This window comes from Haliotis cracherodii, unplaced genomic scaffold (genome assembly GCF_022045235.1).
Source record: "Haliotis cracherodii isolate W230 unplaced genomic scaffold, xgHalCrac1.p SCAF_6, whole genome shotgun sequence".
Classification (NCBI taxonomy): Eukaryota; Metazoa; Mollusca; class Gastropoda; order Lepetellida; family Haliotidae; genus Haliotis; species Haliotis cracherodii.
The window spans coordinates 24,757,711-24,780,116 of NW_027266319.1; the positions used below are offsets into that span (position 1 = coordinate 24,757,711).

The following is a 22,406-nucleotide window of genomic DNA, read 5'->3' on the forward strand; positions in this document are numbered from 1 at the left end:
TACCTCTTACCTATAAATATTTAGGAGTTCATCTCTCAAACTCTGGTTCGTGCAAACACAAATGCAAGCATAGGAATGTGTACTTTCGTTGAAATCTCAAATTACAAAATTGTATAATGTTTAATAAAGGTATTATTACATATGTTTATGCCACATTTTGCTAGTTTTAACACTAGGGTCATAGATATAGGGTTTCAACCCATCACCAAATATTTTGGATGTACATGGTAGTTTTGTAAATTATTGTTAAATTCAAGAACATCCACACCAAATACTGTGGCCAGACGGTAACTGGGTCGATATTCTTTAAAGGTAAATCAGCACGTTAAAATTATTAGATATTGGATAATATTACTCTTTCCTCAAAATATTCCTATTATTGAAACAAATGTAATTTGATCAATATGGGTTAGCAGAAAAGCGAATTCATTGTTGGGCTTTGAGTGTTAAGAAAAATGTGATTTAGATTTGGTTTTGGAATTGTGTGGGTCCAACAAGATATCTTTTGCAGCAACAGCTTTTTTTAAAGAATTTCAACAAAGGTGTAATTTAAGATATCGATAATCAGTTGTATTTTGAGAATGTTTTTAAATATATTTCATCTTTACAAGCATATTAAGACAGAAATATATTTGAAGATTATGTTTGTTGTAAATGTTAAACCATATAGAATTACTTTATCTCGTCTTCGTTGCTCGTCTCTTGATTTAATGGTTTCTGAAGGTAGAACGTTGAATATGCTCCCAATTTGCAAACAACCGATTAAATCCATTATGCATTGTACCCACTGTAGATAATGTGTATAAATTTTACTGCATTTGTCCGTTCTATCAAGACAGCATCTTCTTCCTAACTATTACATTGTACACCCAACAGAAGGAAAGTTTGTCTAGCTCTTAACATATTGTAATGTTCATATTATTCAAGCCTTGGCAAAATATACCTTTACAGAGTTTAAAAAAGTTAACGCAGTAAACGCTTTGAAAAATAACAAAGCTGTTGTGTGCCTCCAAGGTGTATGGGGCTACGGGTGGCCCAGTCGTCTAAGGCGCCGCGATTCGCTGGGCCGAGTTGCGTCCCTTGGGCACGCCAGAAAACTATGATTGTGGGTTCGAATCCCGGTTCGCCCCGATTATGTTTCTAGGTTTGTCGGCACCATACCCGTGCTCGTGGGTTTCACCGAAGTGGTAAACGTCTGACACCTGCATCACTTCGGGCTTTCCTCCCACGTTAAGCTGACACGCCTTGATATGACTGGAATAATGTTAAAGGCGGCGTTAAACCCAACTCACTCACTCACTCACTCCAAGGTGTATAATAATGCTTTTTCGTATTTATATATTTGGCCGGTGGCCTATTTACCGACACAAAGCATTCATACTTGACATTTGACTACATGCACGTATGCATCATAACTGGCATAAAAGTAAACACCTTAGCAACATGCCCAGAACACAATCCAACAGAATCGGTTACAAAAACAGTTAACTAATTACAGCCACGGGAGATATGTTGACAGTAATGGTCAAATATCCGATCTCGTTCCTGAGACCGCAGCGAAATCTACATGTAAACAGTGCAAATCACTGATTGGTCTGAATTTTGTTTATATAAGGGAATTGTAAGTTTGCACAAGTTGACATGATCCTTGATTCATGTCTGTTGTAAAAGTGCTGTCTATCTTGAAAAAAGGGACGAAAATGGACCTGTGAGCTGCACCGTTGAAGCACACGTCTCGTGTGTTTGTTTACAGAGATTGTAATAGACACTCTCCGATTTCATGCTGCCCAAACACGGTGAAGCACCTGTCGTTGGAAATGTACACCTGTGTACTTAAGCTTACACTAAAACACGGCATGTTCAGGTTTGTTTTGACATGAAAAGGGTTTTTTGGTGTGTGATATACTGCGTTGATGTCTGAAGTCTTAAGCAGTTATAGCTTCCAATTGGGAACTCAAAATAGTCGTTACCTTGGAAATACGTTTGTCATTAACTTATAAGAATATGAAAAAGTTTTTATTATACGTACGTTCACGTTAGGATTGATATATCAGAATAATTTATATGTGTCGCTATAAATACACACACACACACACACACACACACACACACACACACACACACACACACACATAAATATATATATATATATATATATATAGAGAGAGAGAGAGAGAGAGAGAGAGAGAGAGTAATACAGCGACAAAACCCTTACCATATCCAGTATAATAAAGCAGAGTCAATTGTACGATTCCGACAATATCATGGTTGTGTGCTTATGATACCAGGTGTTCGCGAAAAGGTGAGCGTATCCTGCCCCGCCGGGGAAAAGCACATTCAAGGCCAAGTCAGTTGTTCACCTGAAAAACCTCCGAAATGAACATATGGGACAAGTCAAAATAGGGAAGCATTGGACATCAATTTTATCACTGATGCGTCAGATTTTGAAATGTCCTCCACATGTCTACCATAAAACTTTTTGAAAGCTTTACTGGGGCCTTGAATGTTGTAACCTTGATCAAACAATTTCTGAGCAGTCGTATGACGCTCTTTGAAATCGTGGTAGAAAGGGCATGCTCGATTGTATCTCAAATGTAAATGTGAAATGTAAACACCAAAGGTTGGAGCTGCTGGAACATTGGTCGACATGAAGGGAAAGTTGAAAATTGGAAAGTTGAAGTCATCCCTCTTGTCATATTGTCTTGTGGAGATTGTTTTGACACTCAGAATGTTTATGCATAGATCTAAATATGAAACAGATGAGGTGGTCTCACCGGTGTCCTTTATTTATAGTTCAGGTGGGTAAATCAGCGGAAGGGAATTGGCTATTTGATTGTTATTGAACGATATCTGATCATCGATATGCCTGAAGCTTAAGTTAAACTTCTTGGCAAAATTACCTTGTTTTGACTTTTCCAATCCGAACAGAAATTCTGATTCATATGCATCAAGAAACAGATCCGCAAGAAGGGGAGCACCATTGGTGCCCATGGGGATGCCTACTTCTTGCCTAAATGTCTTACCCCCAAAGTTTACGTGGATGTTATTAAATGAGGAATTCGAGCATTTCACATATTGTTTTCAGATGGCATTTTCTTTCATTTTTTACAAATTGTCCTGAACCTCTGAATATAGATGCGGAACTGTATCTGTGTTCACCAAGTTTTTGTAACAAAAGCCCCATGGATTAAGGAATGAAGTTTTTCCTTAAATTTGTCAAGTGGGATAGCGGTGTACGGTGTATCAAATATTTTGACCGAATGAAACTTGGTTTTGAGAATCCACTTGGTATTAATTCCACTCGTCTCAAATACTTTCTGTGAGTACAAAGAAAGTCATTCCCCGATTGTATTATGGATTATGGCTATTCTTTGAGACAGGGATTTAGTGGTACATTTGCTGAACCCAGCAATATATCTCTCTTAGTACGGATGTGTATGGAGCTTTGGAATCCGACAGAGAAAGGGACATGTCTTTAGGTTTTAGAGTCAAGTCAAAAGTTGACAGTACTGATTTATGGTTTTGGCAGACTTCTTCCTCAGTTAATATACTAACCTTATATGTGGCATTATTTGATATGTCATTTATGCCTTGATATGTCATTTATGCCAAGTTCTTTGATCATACAATTAATGTAGTGGTGCTTACATATAATGGTTTTGTTATTTGAGTCCTTGTCAGTGGGAACTTTTGATGACAGCTGTCTGAGACAGAATGTTTTTTTTCCAATTCAGTTTCGTCTTTCCAAGGTTGTACATTCTACCAATGACAACATCACGCACTGACTTAACCCACTCTGAAAGAAAAAAAACAGGTTTCTCTTCTCTTTTGGCACGTTCTTTTGGCGTTTTCTTCGACAGTATCCAGAATGATTTTAAAACTGTGACCCCAATTGGTAGGCGGTTGCTCATATTTTGGTCAATATTTCAATAACGGATGAAGGTTGTAATTGTCAACAATTGAGAAGTCACCAGTGATTATATGACCTATAGATTGAATGCAATATGAAGAGTCTTGGCAGCCACATGTAGTGGAATTTACATCATGATCTGCTATGTCCACGTTCTGCAACACGTTCATATCATTGAAAAATCTGGATGAAATTCAATTCGTGTTGGAAAATATTAAAAATTGATGGTGGTTCCTGAAATTTGAAACATATGTGTGACATTTTGGGAAACAGACCTTTGTTTGAGAATGTTCCGTTGCAAAGAAGTCCCAAATACTTCACGTTTCTCTACAAATGCAGCTAATATATGGATCGGTGGTAATAATGTGAGTAACCTGAAGGGATACTTGTGGTCAAGTCGTCGCAATTCGCTGTGCAGAGTTGCGTCACTTGGGCACGCCAGAAACCTATGATCGTAGGTTCGAACCACGGTTTGACCAGATTATGTTTCTTGGTTTGTTAACACTCGTGCTCTGGAGTTTCACCAATGTGGTAAACATCTGAGACCTGCATCACTTTTGGCTGTCCTCCCACATCGAAAAGACAAACCATGATATAACTGGAATACTGTTCAAAGGGGCGTTTTACCCAAGTCACTCACTGTAACCAGAAAGCGGCTGCCGTTGATTATGCTATCCGTCATGATTGTCTGGACCAGACTTGATTCCGTACTGACTGTTGTCAGATACATGCAGTCATGATAATATAAATCGCTGACAAACAACATCCACGAAAACATTTAGTTGGAAATTTCCCAATATTATATTCTTGATAAACCTTTCCGTTTCAAGAGGACACGTAAAGTCTGAAATAGGCAACCAATATTAATATCAACGTTCTCAATGAAAATATGAAAATCAAAGTAGTTATTGAAAACTTCCTTTCCTGTCTTACCACGGCTTACACATGCACTTACATATGCCACTTTCAAATTAATTTGTAACGACAAATCCATCTGAGCCAGTCAAGATAGCCACGGACGCAAAATACACGAAACTGTCTGTTTCTCTGATCCCTTTCTCCAAATACCATGTCCAGAGACAGACCATACTTATGTTATTATGTCTACAGACATGAAAAGAACACGTAGGGCTTGTAACATCTAAAATGACGATGACTTCGCAAGAGCAATTATGCTTGGTCGAAGTCAACACCAAAACCCACGGTGATCTAAACCGGACACACAGCCTAACGAGGTCCAGCAGAAGTAGGTGCAATCCGTGTAAGCTCCACACAGTGCCAAATGTTCACACGCCTCCCAACTCCTCACATGTTGCAATTATTTCAGCGGGATTCGCCATCGAGAGAGAAGCCAAGTTGAGTTTTATCTCCAGTTTGATGGAGACAGGAAACCTGAAAACAATCCTTTCTTTGATATTTAAGAAAATGAGTTAATAACATTGTTTATGAGAACAATGAAAAAAGTAAGAATGGATGAGGAGGTCTGTGGTGTGTTTTTCATTGTTGTTGATTACGGATTAAACTGAAATGAACATCGTTCAATATATATCTTTGTCTCTGTAGAAATGCACCCTGTGAGTTATTGTTCTTTGTTATCGGAGGACTGTGATCTTTTGTTAATCGTCAACTTAAATGTTTTACATTACGATGTGTAATTGACAACCAAACAATGAAAGAACTAACAATGGGGTTCCGTCTGTGATCAGGTCATTAGTAACAAGATAAATGTGTCTTTTATGTTGTCTCGTGGAAAAAAACCCATGGCGTTTGTATACCTTCGTTTCGCAAGTGAGAGATGCTATTTAATACCGCAGTCGCTAATAGGTTTTCCCGTGTGCGAAATACGCATCATTCGGAAAGCGCACGTTAAATCTCCAAAGTAAGTAAGTAAGTAATAGGTTTTCTATATTACGTCGGCCTGTTTGTCATCTAGTCTGGATCTGGCAAACCAGTGATTGAAAACATAAGCAACCCTCCATGATATTGGGTTACAATAAAAATCTGTCACAGAACCTGCCCACCCGATCAGCCTGCTTCTTGCAACAACATGATTTAACATCACGTTTTTTAGACATATTCCCTGAAATTACTTTTGAGGCCCTTATATACTCAAACCTGATAAAAAAACAACAAATTATTTATGAGAAGAAAATTTATTGGACATGATAACAAATACCTTTCACTCAACTTAACAATTAGTCTTCAGTGTAATCAAAACAATGCTACATTAAACATAGGCTAGAATTAACAAACAATAGCTCTTGTACATGTTTTTTCGGAAATTCTCTTCTAACTCCATCTTGAAAGTGTGAGGTAATACATAATGTCAGCAGTTTTATACCTTGAATTTCGCATGTTGTTGCAACTGCCAACTCGTTTGTTTTTAAAACTATTTTTGTACTTCTAATGCTAACACTGATTCTTTGATGGCAACGATAACAATGTGTTGTAGCAACAATTAATGTAAATCTTGTTCTTTGCGACTGCTTCAAAGGCCGACATGTAAGGTTGGATTAAGGTGAGGATTCTCCTGTATTTTCTTTAGATATAAATCCACTGATGCTTGAGAGGAGGGGGTGTCGCATTCATATTGAGTATTTTAATCTCATTTCTATCCTATGTTTTGATTACAGTTAAGACTAATTGTTAAGTTAAGTGAAAGGTATTTCTTAGCATGTCAAATAAATTTGTCTTCTCGATTTTTTTATCAAGTTTGACCATATGTGAGCCTCAAAAGTAATATCAGGGAATATGTCTAACAAACATGATGTTAAATCAGGGAATGTGTATAATAGCTGAAAAAAATAGGGATTATGTATATTCCTTGAGTGAATCAGACATTAAATATATTCCCTGAAAATTTCATATATATATCCTGTAAAAACTGATGTGGTTCGTATACAACACACATTCCTTTTCATCACGTGTGATCGACGCTTAGAGTTATTCTGAAGGTCTGTTAATTATCACTAGCATTTTGGATGAGCTTAAATTGCATCTTTAAAAAAATGTGATTTGTTAAAAAAACCGGATGAGTGTATAAACCGATACTGGAGCGTTACTACCGATATGTCACTGGGAGTGACACAGAATTATCTTCACAAACCACAACACCTTTACCGGAGAGTCTTGTAACACTGCACACTGCTGAAATAGCGGCTCTGGTCTCAACCAATTGTAACACATATTAAGACAGATCGCATCTACAACTCAATTAAGTCACATCGTAATTGAGTTTATTGTATGTAATTTGATACATCACGAATCCCATTTTGATGTATCACAACCAACACCAAGCGTAACCACCGATATTTCACTGTGGGAGAGACAGAGAATGATCTTTACAAACCACAACACCTTTACTGGCGAGTCTTGTAATGTGGGAATCAATTTCCTTAATCACGCGAGACATTGCACAGTTGTCGAGCAAACCTGAATCCACGAAACCCCAAGTTTACCAACCAATGAACGTATTAACCTTTTCACCCATAAAACGAAAGAATCTCGATTTCTTCAATATATCCATCTCGACCATTTTCATAAGCCTTACCCAGCCAGTTCCTGCCATCGACTGAGGATCATACATCGATGCTAACCACATTTATATTCTTCGCATGCAGTGGCTGTGCACAGTCCTGGTAACACCAGGCCAATTTAATGATACTCCGGGAGCACCGGCGCTTGTCAAACTGATTTTCCTGGCACTCTGGATTAGGTCTGGAGAGTAAGTGTGCGTCAGTTAGAGGCGGTTACCAATTGTTGTGTCAATTGGCTTAGGGGATAAATGTTAGGTGACCTTCGTGTAATAAGATTATGAAGCTTGTGTCTGTGGAAGGGGTATTGTATGAACCCCCACACTTTCAGCTGGGGCCTGTTATTTATGCAACTAAATCTGATGAAGCATTGTACTGGGTCAGTTTGTTTGTCATTAGTGTTTGAATGTTCTTTTATTAAATAATACTGTTCGCACTGCAATTGGGCATCTTTCATGTAACCTATTTAGTCTCTATATATAGTGATCTCTCTAAATTCTTTGACGGACACGTAGTCTTTTTTCTAGTGTACCACTAGCTAATATTCATAAAGATGTTGAAGATTGCCCCTTAGGATGTAAGCGTCCCACAAGAAGAGAACTTATCAATAAACAAAAATTAGGGTTTTTTAAGTTCTGTCCATGTAGTATGTTCACATGTTCACCATTTCCATGTGCTTGTTCAGTTGTTTTTGGAGAGTATTTTACATGGTAACTAGACACTGTTTTCTTGTGCAGAACAAGAACTCCAGTGTGATGCATCTAGGTCAAGTGTTTTTGTGAGGTCTTCCAGTTTTTGGGTATCGCTCTTTGGCTTTCTTAAACTGATGTTTCATGAGGAGTCATAGTTGCACATACACGTTTGTGTTAAATAAATGAAACAGTGCAACACACTTTTCACACTGTATCATAGGACAATTGACTACATGACTAACGCACATATGCATCTTAACCATCATTATAGAAAACTCCAAAGTAACAGCTACAGAAGGACAATCAAGCAGCGTCCGTTACAACAACAGCTAACTTATTACAGCCACGGTAGATCTGTTGATAGCATTGGTCAAATATCCGATTTCGTTACTGAAACCGTATTGGAATCTCGTGTGAACGTCGAGAAAAACTTTAATGCATATTTTGGAGAATATTAATAACTAATTCATCAAAATTAGCCCCGAATAGCAATTTAATGTGTTCCAGTACCATTACATACATATACACGCCAGTGAATGTGTTACCTGGTGGATGCCTACTGGGGATCATTGCATACGAGTTTTGAACTGGATGAAATCCTACTCCATGACCAATGAATGTTGATTGTCTGCTGAATTGCCGATTATCTGAAACGATAATCACAGTTACTAGTAACTAGTAACCTTTCTGGAGATTGTCAAGAAGACATTGTAAGTATTAAAACATTTCTTTGCAAGTGGATGTGTACATATATACAAATAGATGCAATAATACTGTTTCTCATAATAACCGGAATTCTCACATTTATGTTGAATCGAATGATTGGGATATTTGATGGTTTCCTTCTTTTTTGGTCATTTAACGCTGCACTCAGCAATATTCCAGTTGAATGATGGTGGTCTCTTAATAACCGAGTCTGAACCAGACAACCCAACGGCGTTTTTTTCATTCATAAACGCATGCTTCTGATAAAGTCCAAATCGTACATTTTATTTGCTTTTAACCGAGATTTGTTGGGAATATGGAAAAGGCTTTTGTCGCTTCTCATTATATAAACTGTGATGCTCAACAAACAAACAAACAACCAAGTTCCCGTAATGTTTTGGCCATCTTACCCCAAACATTGATATTTGATCCAGAGCCCCGTTCCACAAAGCGATCTAAGGTGTTAAGTTGGTCGTAACGCCCATACTTTATCATAGGCTTACGATCAACGTAGCACTAAGATCGCTTTGTGGAACGGGGCCCAGGTAGGTACATGAAGCCAGGCTAGGCTTGAAAACCTGAAAGTGGTTTATGCTTGTGGTACTCGCAGAATACAGATCTAGGTTAAGGTATTCTGCTACATCTTTGGCAGGTCTACATGACTTTAGCTGAAGCATGCATTCAATAAATAAGTACATCAATTGTCGTTTACATTCTAAATTTCATACCAAAACACTTTTATTTTGTTAATGCAGTGCTTGTCACATACAGCATCAAAAGAAGTGGTTAACTCACCACTGCTTCATAATGTGCGGTCGGATGGCCTAGTGGTTAAAGCGTTTGTTGGTCACGCTGAAGACGGTTCGATTCCCCCGCATAGGGTACAATATACGAAGCCCATTTACCGTGTCCCTCGTCGTGATATTGCTGGAATATTGCTAAAAGAGGCGTAAAGTTGTATTGGCTTCTTCACAACGTCGTAACAAGTAGGGCAGGAGCGTGAACAGATAAACTATGTCATTTCGATATGTCTTTTTAAAGGAACAATGTGTTCATTTTTGTTCATTGATGCCTGTTTGAAACGATTAATATTTTATTTAATATGAGAATTCTTCTTTGATACATTTATGTCGGTGCTGATTAACATATGTGTAAACAGTGCAAATCACTGGAGACATGAAAAGGTTTTTTTGTTTGATGAACTACGTTGATGTCAGTTAAGCAGATATAGCTTCCAATTATGAACATGTTTTACTCGTGAAAGTCGTTACCTTAGAAATACATTTGTCATTAACTTATAAGAATATGATTTAGCTTTAATTTCACGAACGTCCACGTTAGGATTGATATTCATTTGAAATAAATAGATTATCAGAAGCGGGGACGTCAAAACCTCCGAGTGGAAGCTAATTCAAAATTATTTCCATCTTCTTTTTTCGTGCCCAGTGTAATCTGTTTCGGTGGATGATCGAGACTGGTTATTCTCTGGCGTTAATGTGTTATATTTATTCTATTGGCCTTACCTCTCTCGTCATTATGAACGCGTATTGCAAATGCCTGAACACCATATTCTACAATCAACGAAAAAGTAATCACTGAACACGAGATAAAATATGTCCTAAATGATTGATGACACATAATTAGTTGTAAATGTGATTCTCTTTAACCCGAAATGCAAGGAAACACCATAGATCTAAGAGAAAACCGGAGTGAATAAGTAACTTCCACACAACCGCTTCTCGAAAAAGGTGAGGTGAAATGGGGTTTAACGTCGCGTACAAGATTATATAGTGACGTGCATGTACGTGTGTGTGTGTGTGTGGCTGCTTGTACTACTCCGATCTGATGCTGATTTATAGTGCTAGCTCACTGAGATATCATGACGTAGTTTATCATGAATACCCCACTCAGACACAGTATACTGACTTCGAGCCGACCGGTCCTTGTTTTAGCCCCTTAAGGCCGAGCGCCAGACAGGGTAACAACAAGTACCATCTATTAACGTCTTTTGGTATGACGAGGCCGAGGATCGAACCCCGGACCTCCCGCTCTCCGGGCGGACGCTCTAACACTAGACCACGGAGGCGGTCGCTTCTCGAAAAAACCGTGCTTAGTGTACAGCCATATATACCATGAAGATTCCGTGGAAATGAAGTCCCAAGTACTTCACGCTAGGGTGGTAATAATGTGATGCTTTTGCTGAATGCGGGGACACAGGTGGCCCAGTCGTCCAAGGCGCCGCGATTGGCTGTGCGGAGTTGCTTCCCTTGGACACACGCCAGAAATCTATGGTTACGGTTTCGTATCACAGTTCGTCCCGATTATGTTTCTAGGTTTTTTAGCACCAATGCTTGAGAGTTTCACCAAAGTGGTAAACATCTGAGACCTGCATCACTTTTGCCTGTCCACCCAAATCGAACAGACACACCTTGATACAACTGGAATACTGTTCAAAGCGGCGTTTTACCCAAGTCACTCACTGTAACCAGAAAGCGGCTGCCGTTGATTATGCTACCAGTCATGATTGTCTGGACCAGACTTGATTCCGTACTGACTGTTGTCAGATACATGAAGTCATGATAATATAAATCGCTGACAAACAACATCCACGCAAACATTTAGTTGGATATTTCCCAATATTACATTCTTGATAAACCTTTGCGTTTCAAGAGGACACGTAAAGTCGGAAATAGGCAACCAATATTAAAATCAACGTTCTCAATGAAAATATGAAAACCAAAGTAGTAATTGAAAACTCCATTTCTATGGAGTCTTATCACGGCTTACACATGCAGCGAAAATGTCACTTTTAAATTAATTCGCAACGACAAAGTTAATATCCAAGGTCCACGAGTTATTTTTCTCGTTTACACGTAATCCATCTGAGCCAGTCAAGATAGCCACGGACGCAACATACACGAAACTGTCTGTTTCTCTGATCCCTTTCTCCAAATATCATATCAAGAGACAGACCATACTTATGTTATCATGTCTATAGACATGAAAAGAACACGTAGGGCTTTGTATCATCTAAAATGACGATGACTTCGCCAGAGCAATTATGCTTGGTCGAAGTCAACACCAAAATCCATGGTGATCTAAACCGGACACACAGCCTAACGAGGTCTAGCAGAAGTAGTTGCAATCCTTGTAAGCTCCGTACAGCGCCAAGTGTTCACACGCCTCCCAACTCCTCACATGTTGCAATTATTTCAGCGGGATTCGCCATCGAGAGAGACGCCAATTGGAGCTTTATCTCTAGTTTGATGGAGACGGAAAACCTGAAAACAATCCTTTCTTTGATTGTAAAGAACATGAGTTAATAACATTGTTTGTGAGAACAATGAAAAGAGTAAGGATGGATGAGGAGGCTCGTGATGTGTTTTTCATTGTTGTTGATTACGGATTAAACTGAAATGAACATCGTTCAATATCTGTCTTTGTCTCTGTAGAAATGTACACTGTGAGTTATTGTTCTTTGTCATCCGAGGACTGTGCTCATTTGGTGATCAACAACTTAAATGTTGTACATTACGATGTGTAATTGACAGGGATGATGCTTTGAAAGAACGAACAATGGGGTTCCGTCTGTGATCAGGTCATTGGTAACAAGATAAATTCGTCTTTTTATGTAGTCTGGTAGAATAGAAACATGAGGTTTTGTATTCGTTCGTTGCGTGAGTGAGAGATGCTATTTAATACCGCAGTCACCAATAGGTTTTCTATATCACGTCGGCTTGTTTGTCATCTAGTCTGGATCTGGCAAACCAGTGACTGAAAACATAAGCAACCATCAATGCCACTGGGTTACGATAGCAATCTGTCACAGAGCCTGACCACCGGATCCACCTGCTCCTTACAACAAGTATCCTGGGTATCTATTCTAACCCATGTCACCAAGAAGGTATACATGTACCTCCTGTCAGTGTTCTGAAAAACTGTCTTTTTAATTAAAACGAACACACACCCACACACATATACGAGTATATAGAGAATTCTATTGTGATGCATGTAGGTCACGTGTTTTTGTGAGGTCTTCCAGCCTTGATGGCATCCTTTTACGGAAGTTTCGCGAGCAGTAATACTTACACATACATGCTTGTTTTCAATATATGAACACTTTTCACAATGTATCACTTGTCAATTGACGACAGGATCCATGCACATATGCATCGTAACTAGCATATAAGAAAAAAGGGATCAGGTAGACCAAAGAAAGTGAATTGGTGTGAGAATTCGAATTGGTATATTGGCGTCTGAAACAGACGGATGAGCCTAGAAAATATTAGGCATGAAAAGATTTATGTAAGAACAGTTCATGTTTCTAAAGCGACAAGAGCACATTTGCATGCTATGGATCGACAGAAGGCACGAAGAATACCATTACCTCTCCGAAAACCTGAACAGCAGCATGAACGACGTTTGACCTGGTGTTTGGAGCATAGAAATTTCAACTCGGCCAAAGTGATGCTTTCAGATGAAAGTTCAGTGTGGCTACATCCAAACTGCATAAAATGTGGACCAAAGGAACAGAAAAACGGATTTACCAGCGTCCAAAATACATTCCTAAATTTTATGTGTGGGATGGGGTGTCTGTGTTAGGTACCATGCCATTACCTGTATTTGAAGGTAACATGACATGACAGGTCTTTGAAAGGTATTTAGAAGTGATTCACATAAGCATATACTCCTAAACGCTGTGTTCCTCATGATAAAGAAGTTGACATCCATATATTCTCTTCCTTATGACTAACGCAGGGTACATTGCTATTCTACAGTAACATCTCCAAACAGCACAAGTTCGTATGTTAACGGGTGGTTATTCCAGCAAGACAACGATCTATAACGTAGAGCGAAGTATTCTAAGGTATTGTTAAACAAGCCAAATGTTGCACTCCTGGAGGCGCTGCAAATCGCTGTGCCGAGTTGTGTCCCTTGGGCACGCCAGAAACCTGTGACTGTGGGTTCGAATCCCGGTTCTCCCCGATTATGTTTCTAGGTTTGTCAGCACCATACCCGTGCTCATGGGTTTCACCGAAGTGGTGAACGTCTGAGACCTGCATCACTTGGGGCTTTCCGCCTACATTAAGCTGACACGCCGCGATATAACTGGAATACTGTTACAAGCGGCGTTAAACCCAACTCACTCATTTCACTCCTGGAATGGCCCGGCTACAGTCCGAACCTGAACCCAATTGATCATATTTGGGGAATCATGAAAGACAATATCAATCAAAACAATCTAAAAAAATACATGTGATATGAAAATAGAGGTGGTGAAATATTGGGACAGTATGTTCATGATGTTCCTTGATAGGAAGTAAAAGAAAACAAGGTGGTGAAATATTGGGACAGTATGGTCCATGATATTCCATTCCTTGATAGGCAGTAAAAGAAAACAGAGGTTGTGAAATATTGAGACAGTAATACGTTCATGATGTTCCTTGATAGGCAGTAAAAGAAAACAGAGGTTGTGAAATATTGGGACAGTATGGTCCATGATATTCCTTGATAGGCAGTAAAAGAAAACAGAGGTTGTGAAATATTGGGACAGTATGTCCATGATGTTCCTTGATAGGAAGTAAAAGAAAACAGAGGTTGTGAAATATTGGGACAGTATGTTCATGATGTTCCTTGATAGGCGGTAAAAGAAAACAGAGGTTGTGAAATATTGGGACAGTATAGTATGGTTATTATATTCCTTGATAGGCAGTAAAAAAACCCAGAGGTTGTGAAATATTGGGACAGTATGGTTATGATATTCCTTGATAGACAGTAAAAGAAAACAGAGGTTGTGAAATACTGGGACAGTATGTTCATGATGTTCCTTGATACGCAGTAAAAGAGGAAAAGAGGTGTCTGTACAGTTTGCTGTTTTGTAGCTTTGGGTAATCTGTGTTTGTTGGACAAACTAATCTAGTGGTCTATGACTTTATAAATCTATAATTTACCATTTCTGGTCAAACTACATATAACAATGACACCGTATTTAAACCATACCATTTTGATTTTTACCGTGTAATTGGCTCTCTGTCACATGCAGAAGGAATGCTTGGTGGTGATAACGATGGGGATATCAATAAATATCTGGATAGAAAGGGCTCTGGCCCACGTACATGTGATTACTGATATAACATATCGAATTAGTCACAGGAATGAAGATCTAAGATCTACAACCTCTTTAACATTATTTGCTATGTTCTTAGGGAAGCTAACATCAGAAGACTGGAGCAACTATACTCGTCTCTCTCTAGCACATAAGAAGGGGAATTATTGTGAAATCAGTATACATAGGACAAGGGAATTCAAAGTGATTTTCAATTTGGATTTCAGACAACTTGCATGACTGACAAAAACGAAGACAAAATAATGTCTCTGTATAACAGTCAATGACTCTCGGTATCTTAAAATGACCAACACATTGCAACTCCAATACCAACACAAATCTAAAGAATATTATATGTTCTTAATACGAAAAACCTCAACGCCAGAAAATTTCCAGTCTCGAATATCCCTCGAAACAGATTCCAATTGGCGTAAAAGGCGAAATAGTGTTGAATTTCTTTTATGAATGGATCAGTGATGACACTAGATATTCGGATAAAGGGTAAGCATGACTAACTCACACAATTACCAGGTTCTTTATGACTAATTGCGAACCCGTAATCACCCATGGGTTCGTTCCTGCTTCAAGTGCCGAGAAGATATCAAAAGTCTATTCAATATTATGCCTTCTGGAAAATTGGTCAATCTATCGAGCGTATATAAATAAACTGGAGATGACTTCTTTTTCTTCATATTGGCTAGAGATGATAGTATTTGACTTAGATTCCAAACTTATTGAAGACTGCATTGTCAAACAAATATTTGGTGAGATAACGTAGAGTGTAGTGATTTGGTGAGGGGAGGGAAGGTGACGGGGTGACAATTGTCTTACATGTGTTTATGACGGTTGCCACCGGTGGAGCAGGATATGTCACCATTTCGTGAATATCTAGCATCATCACTATTTGATTGTGATTCTTGAACACTCTACCGATGATAAAATCGAAATCTTACAATGGACACCGCTTTTAGGAGAGATATCTTAAGATTATGGAAATGTGGTTTGTCGCTTTTATTCCTTATTAAACTTATTATAAACACCTTTAATTTCTGATGAAATCTATAGTTTTAAATTACTTTTCAGATTATAAGAGACAGACGAAAAAACAGGTGGAATTACTGTCATCGGATGCGGTGCGGTAAGTGGTTGTTTTCTTCCATGTTACTTTGACTTACAGTGGTACCTTAGCGGCCTGTGTTTCTTGGTGATATCTCCCATTTGTCTTGTCCCTGTCTTCAATTCTATGTATGGAGAACTGCCTCCGCTAATCCCATCTATGGTTGTGTTACCACGAATCTAGGTATATATTTCCCCCGTGTCCCAAGGCAACAACTGTCCATACCAAATTGATCAAATTTATGTTCCAGGATGTCAAATGCTGTAAATTCACTTACACAAATTGGCTCGATTGATACGCGACGCCCAAACCGTTACTATCTATTCCACACACCACACTCTATTCCGTAGTTCGTTGCTTTCCCAATCTGGCATTTACAATTCCCTACACGAGATCTCGCGAGCAACCAAGAGACCTGGAGAGGTTTGTTAATGTGTGTGAGATTTCGAAGCAATCAAGGAGATTAGTTCCATTACCTGAACTAGATGTTCATTGAATATTTGAGAATGTACAAAATGGGGGTAAATAATTGCAACATGAGATGAATTCAGAATACACCGTGGCGTGTAAAGGTATGACACATTGTCAGGGTTAGATTTTAATTCAAATGTAATTTATGTTACACAGTATTTCCCGTTCACATTTTAAGCATTTCAAACTGTTCACGAAGGATAGCTTTTAATGTTAAATATACACATGATTCAGGAAATGTGATTGCAGCAACCTCATGATGGCATTTTGAAATGATGATTTCTTATGCGTCAAGTATAAGCAGCATCTACGGTCTTGTCTGCTATAATTTTACATATTTTGATATGTGTAATTCAATAGGCATGTGACGATCAAGGCATCTGTTCGAAATTTAGTATGTTTTGCTAAAATCCCACCAGCTTCTCTTTGATCTTACTTGATAAATTGTTCATAATTTTTGTTTTGCATATTTAATGTTTAGTTATTATTTTGCGAATTACATTTTTAAATTAGATCTACTAAAAACACATTGACGGAGACACAAATGATTTGCTTATGGGAGCTTTTGACATATTAATCAATTTTTCAATTTCCCCAGTAAAGGTCAGATATAAGTACATTGTACATTGTAGATGATTTATGTCGTCACGTCATTTTACACTTGAACTAAATACGCATCTTGTCAGAACCATAATGTCGATTCAGGTAGAATATCGCAGGATCCCTAACTTTTGATGCAAACAATAATATTATATCAAATGTTAATATCCCATACCATATACGATGCTTTGAACCACCAATAGCATTAAGCAATGAAAACATGATCCATGTACACATGTACATTGCAATCAATAGCATCTTAGTGACGGGGCTTGAAATTAACTTCGATGGAGATATTGTAATGCATCGATAGAAAGGAACGTTAAGGCTTAAAGACTTGTTTGTTGCTATCAACATTCTGATCTTTTAACCTTTTCCATGTTATGCCGTTTTTGTAGCAACTCACTGAAAAACACAACGCCAGAATCAGAATTAAAGGTGCCATTAAAAGACCAGGAAGTGAGTAATCGTAGCATTGAACACATTCCACATGAAACGGAATGACCATAAGTTACATTTAGCTTTTACAAGATATTGACGAAATTTAAAGTTGCGGACACACGCATAAAGCTTGGGATAACTGGTGATTGTTTCACTGTTAAGTGTTTATCCTCTTCATTATCAGAGTCTAAATGGTGTCCATTGATACGGAGCGTAACATTATTTTTTCGAAAGTGCTGAAATGGCTTATTGATTTAAGATCAGGTTAAATTTATGCAGGGGTGTTCTAATGTGTTTGCCTGTTGATGAGTCTCTCATGGGGAAGACTGTAGGGTTACCACACACAACTTGCACATACGCTAATTGTCAATAACGCCTTCTTGATGTGACATGTTCCAAATCCAATCAATTCTGGTGAAATCTTGCCCAACCACCGTGGCATATTTGACATCGACTTAAGGGAAGAGTAATCAACGGATTAGCCGCTGGTTCCCGAATAACATGTCATAATGGATAAAAGAGTTCCAGGAATCGAAGGAACGCCAACACAACCGAAAAGCAAAGCTCCCACTACGACATTCTTGTTTTCTGTTGATTGATTTTCGGAATGTGCTTCCAACAAGACAGCGATTGTTGTATATGTCGTCCTAGCAATTCCGTTGTGGATGCTGACGCCCCAGTGACCGGTTAAAAAGGAAAATGCCTAATGGAGCCTCCTCATCCCTTTATCATCTTGAGACATTTATTTCATTTATGTTCTGACAACAATGAAAGAGAAAGTATTGCCTTGGATAAAATTGTCATTAAACGTCTTCGAATACTGATATATTATAATGTACCGTGTTCTTAGTTCCGGAAAGTCTCTCTTCGGAAAAAGTAAATAACGTCTTTGTTTTCAAACACCTGAGGCATTATTCAGCATTGAATATGTAGCTTACTTGAAGCTTAAGAGCATATGAGCATCTATTACCTTGTATGTTTTTCCTTGTCCGACAGGGAACAAATGTAAACAACACATTGTGCCTATTTAATTTTTTGAAATACTTGTGATGAGCAAAGAACATTGAACATATATTTTCATGGCACTGCCAATGGATGAAGTCAACCAACTTGTAACGTTAAAAGCAACAAAACGAGTTAAAGATTGGTGTAGATCACGCTATCATTGTCTGTTCGTCAAACTAATCCAAATAAAGAAAATTTCATGACAGTAGACATTCTTGAAATATATGTCATTTCTCTAAAGTCCTCAGGTAACGGATAATTAACCTTTACATATCACTTTAAAATGTAATTCCAAGTTAAGAATAAAGAACTTCGAAACATATTATGTTACATGGTATTGATTACCATGCCTTCGAGTGTACAGATGGACAAGGAAAGCGATTAAACTTTCCAAGAAATGATTCACTTGAGAAAACAACACTTTATTTTACTAAAACAATGCTTGTGCTTGGATTCAGTGAGGGACTCGTTAACTGATTGTGATTGTGTTGTATCAAATGCCAATTGACGTGATTTGAAAGAAATATAGATTACGTAAAAATATATAGAAATGACTTAAAGTTATTTACTCGCATGCGTTCCAGATATATATCTCTCCATGAAATGCCAATAAATGAGTCTTGGGTAAACCTTTATTTCATTTTGATGATTATTTAAATTACTAAAGGCTAAAGGAACAATGTACATCACAAATTAAAAGTCACGCAGTGACAAGTTGTTGGCATTATAGTGCGTGGATTAAAAAACACTTTGTGTTAATGTACAGAGTGAAATAACACGCGAGTGTGCTGTGTTGTAGGAGAGGATGTCTGTAGCCATTCATCTATGGTGACTGAAGCATTATATGGTTATGCGAAGAAGTGTCCTGCTATTCCTGAGAAGGATCCTGTTGTTCTCTTCTCCTGATCGATCGACACTTGCAATCAAATTACATATGAAGGCACAAGTTGTAATCAACAAGTAATGGCCATTCCTCAACCACTGCCCAATTATATAGTTTATCTGGACACATCCTCTCGCCAATCCCCCTGGACAATCTGACATGTCTTCTTAGCGTCCCTGTAATATTGCTTGACCTCGAATTGTGGTCAATTATCCATATTTGCTCTGGACAAACACTCTAGGGACATGTATAAGGTTCTGCATAAAGCCACGTGTTGAATAATGGACGGAGGGTTGAGAAATAATCGCTCTTGTAGTATTCTTAAAGGGAACTCCAGAATGGGATATAATACGAAGGACTGTCTATACGAATGTGCATACATGCAGAAAATATTTTATTTCACTTTTAGCAATATTCCATCTTTACTTTCAACAATATTCCTGAGTACTGCTGTGCGGCGTTAGACGACAAACGAACACTGGCGTCATTACTGATCCCATGATATAATGTTTACCTCTATTTTTGCCTTTTACGCCTTGTTGAATCTGTTTCGGCTGACTGGTTATTCTCTGGTGTTGACGTTTAATCTTAAGAATGGGCTTTAGTGTACTGCTTGGTGTGATTCTTTTCTTTATTTTGGGGACCGCCTCCGTGGTCTGGCGATAGAACGTCCGCCCGGAGAGCGGAAGGTCCGGGGTTCGATCCCGGCCGCGTCATACCAAAAGACGTTAAAAGATGGTACTTGTTGTTACCCTGTCTGGCGCTCGGCATTAAGGGGCTAAAACAAGGACTGGTCGGCTCGGAGTAAGTATACTGTGTCTGAGTGGGGTATTCATGTTAAACTGCGGCATGGTATCTCAGTGAGCTAGCACTATAAATCGGCATCAGTCCGGACTAGTACAAGTAGCCACACAAACACACACACGTGAATGCACGTCGGTATATAAGTGCAATAATCTTGGACGCGACGTTAAACCAAATTTCACCTCACCTTTATTTCGGGATAATGTTTTGATGATGCATCGTCACGTGCATTCGTTTCGTGTTGGTGACATACCTTTATATCGTTTGGGATCGTAATATGTTGTATCCTTAATTGATTTGAGAACAATCACTACCCATCTGGACTTTGAAACTGTTTCTATGGTCAAATGAATAATGCACGGGACCTTCAACCATGAGGGGGCACGGCTGGCCCAGTTGTCTAAGGCGCCGCGATTCGCTGTGCAGAGTTGCGTCCCCTGGACACGCCAGAAACCTATGGTTGTGGGTTCGAATCCCGGTTCACCCCGATTATGTTTCTAGGTTTGTCAGCACCATACCCGTGCTCGTGGGTTTCGTCTAAGTGGTAAACGTCTAAGACCTGCATCACTTGGGGCTTTCCTCCCACATTAAGCTGACACGCCGTGATATAACTGGAATACTGTTAAAAGCGGCGTTAAACCCAACTCACTCACTCACTCACTACAGATTGGGAGGTTCCTAACCTAAGGCACCGAGAACAATGGGGAGTCGGACAACTTGGTACTTGGGATGCAAGCGTGACATTTCGAAAGCGATGTCCGCTTATCTGACACTTTTTCCCTGAATCTTGTCAATTGCATTAGTGTCAAGAGGGACAGAAAATTCAATGAAATTAAGGATTTCATCGGATTTATCAAAAAGGACAAGATCAGGTTTGTTGGCCTGAGGCGGTGTTTGGGTTTATTCCAAAGAATTGTATTTGTCATTTTCCATGACGCCCTCCACATATTCTGGGTCGTACCATGGATGGGCCTCCGTGCTCAAACCACAAGCATGGCGAAGACTGTAATAAAATTATCGAGCAACGCCATCATTTCGCTCAAGATACTGTGTTTATGACAAAGCTGGGCATACTCTGACAATGAGTTGGACAGTCTAATTAAATTAGTAGTAGTAGTAGTAGTAGTAGTAGTAGTAGTAGCAGTTGTTGTTGTTGTTGTAGGAAATGTTAGTTCGAACGACGTCACAGGAACTGCATGGGAATTATGGGGCATGACGTTTCATCAAACGAGTACATATGTGACGGTTAAAAAATATTATCCCGTTGTTATTGTATCTTGGCTTTCTTGCACTCTTGAAATAACGCCGACAGTGCTATACGATAGACATGTAATGTCAGGGTATCAACCGTAATCGTGTCGTCGGATACTTCCTTTGAAGTAATTTTTTAACTTCAAAGTAACCCCTTTGCCTAGAGTAATCTCCGAGTTGAAGGGAAACACGAAGTGGTGAGTGAGCTGGATTTAACGCCGCTTTGAAAAGTGTTTCATCTACACCACGACGTGTCAGAAGAAAGCCCAAAGTGACGTAGGTCGTGGACTTTAACCACTTTGGTGAAACCGCAGTCTGTACAAACGAATCAAGGGTCATAATCTGAGCAATTCGGGAGTCGGCTGCCAGTACAAAATATCATATCAAGACCTGCCAACTTTCTTAACCAGTTACACCATGATCCTAGCTACAAAGAAGGGAGGCAACTACGCACACTGTACGTCCAAGCGAGTGAATGAGGAACATTTTATGCCGCTTTTAGCAATATTCCAACACTATCACGGCAAAGGACATCGTAAATGGACTTTAAACATTGTACCTATTTTGTGAATCGAATGATTTAACCAATAGGATACCACAACCTCCCCTAGCTTTTAGACCCGTGAAGATTCCTTTTGTTCATATGTATAATATGACATAATATCATATTAGTTTTTTTGTGACATATTTCCTTTCGTTCAACACGGATTCTCTCTTTTTCGTCTCTTTATTTTTTTTATTCACATCTAAAACGCGTATTTTATTGACCATATATGTTTGAATGTCGTTTTTATTGCATCCGTAATACATAAGTCCACACTCAATATCTTTTCAAGAAAATCAAGTTCAGGTATTGATTCCTCACTTGAACAGCAATACTATGCAGTA

At 38.7% G+C, this 22,406-nt stretch overlaps 1 protein-coding gene across 2 annotated transcripts in view; it reads left to right on the forward strand.

Annotated features, from left to right (window-relative positions):
* The window catches only part of LOC139445984 (atrial natriuretic peptide receptor 1-like), a 498,295-nt gene that overhangs the window by 45,664 nt on the left and 430,225 nt on the right, over positions 1-22,406 (forward strand). For both annotated transcript variants that reach the window (XM_071227240.1, XM_071227241.1), the window contains exon 2: positions 16,030-16,084. The gene's annotated coding sequence lies outside the window, so the exon portion shown is untranslated. The remainder of the gene's footprint in view (positions 1-16,029; positions 16,085-22,406) is intronic.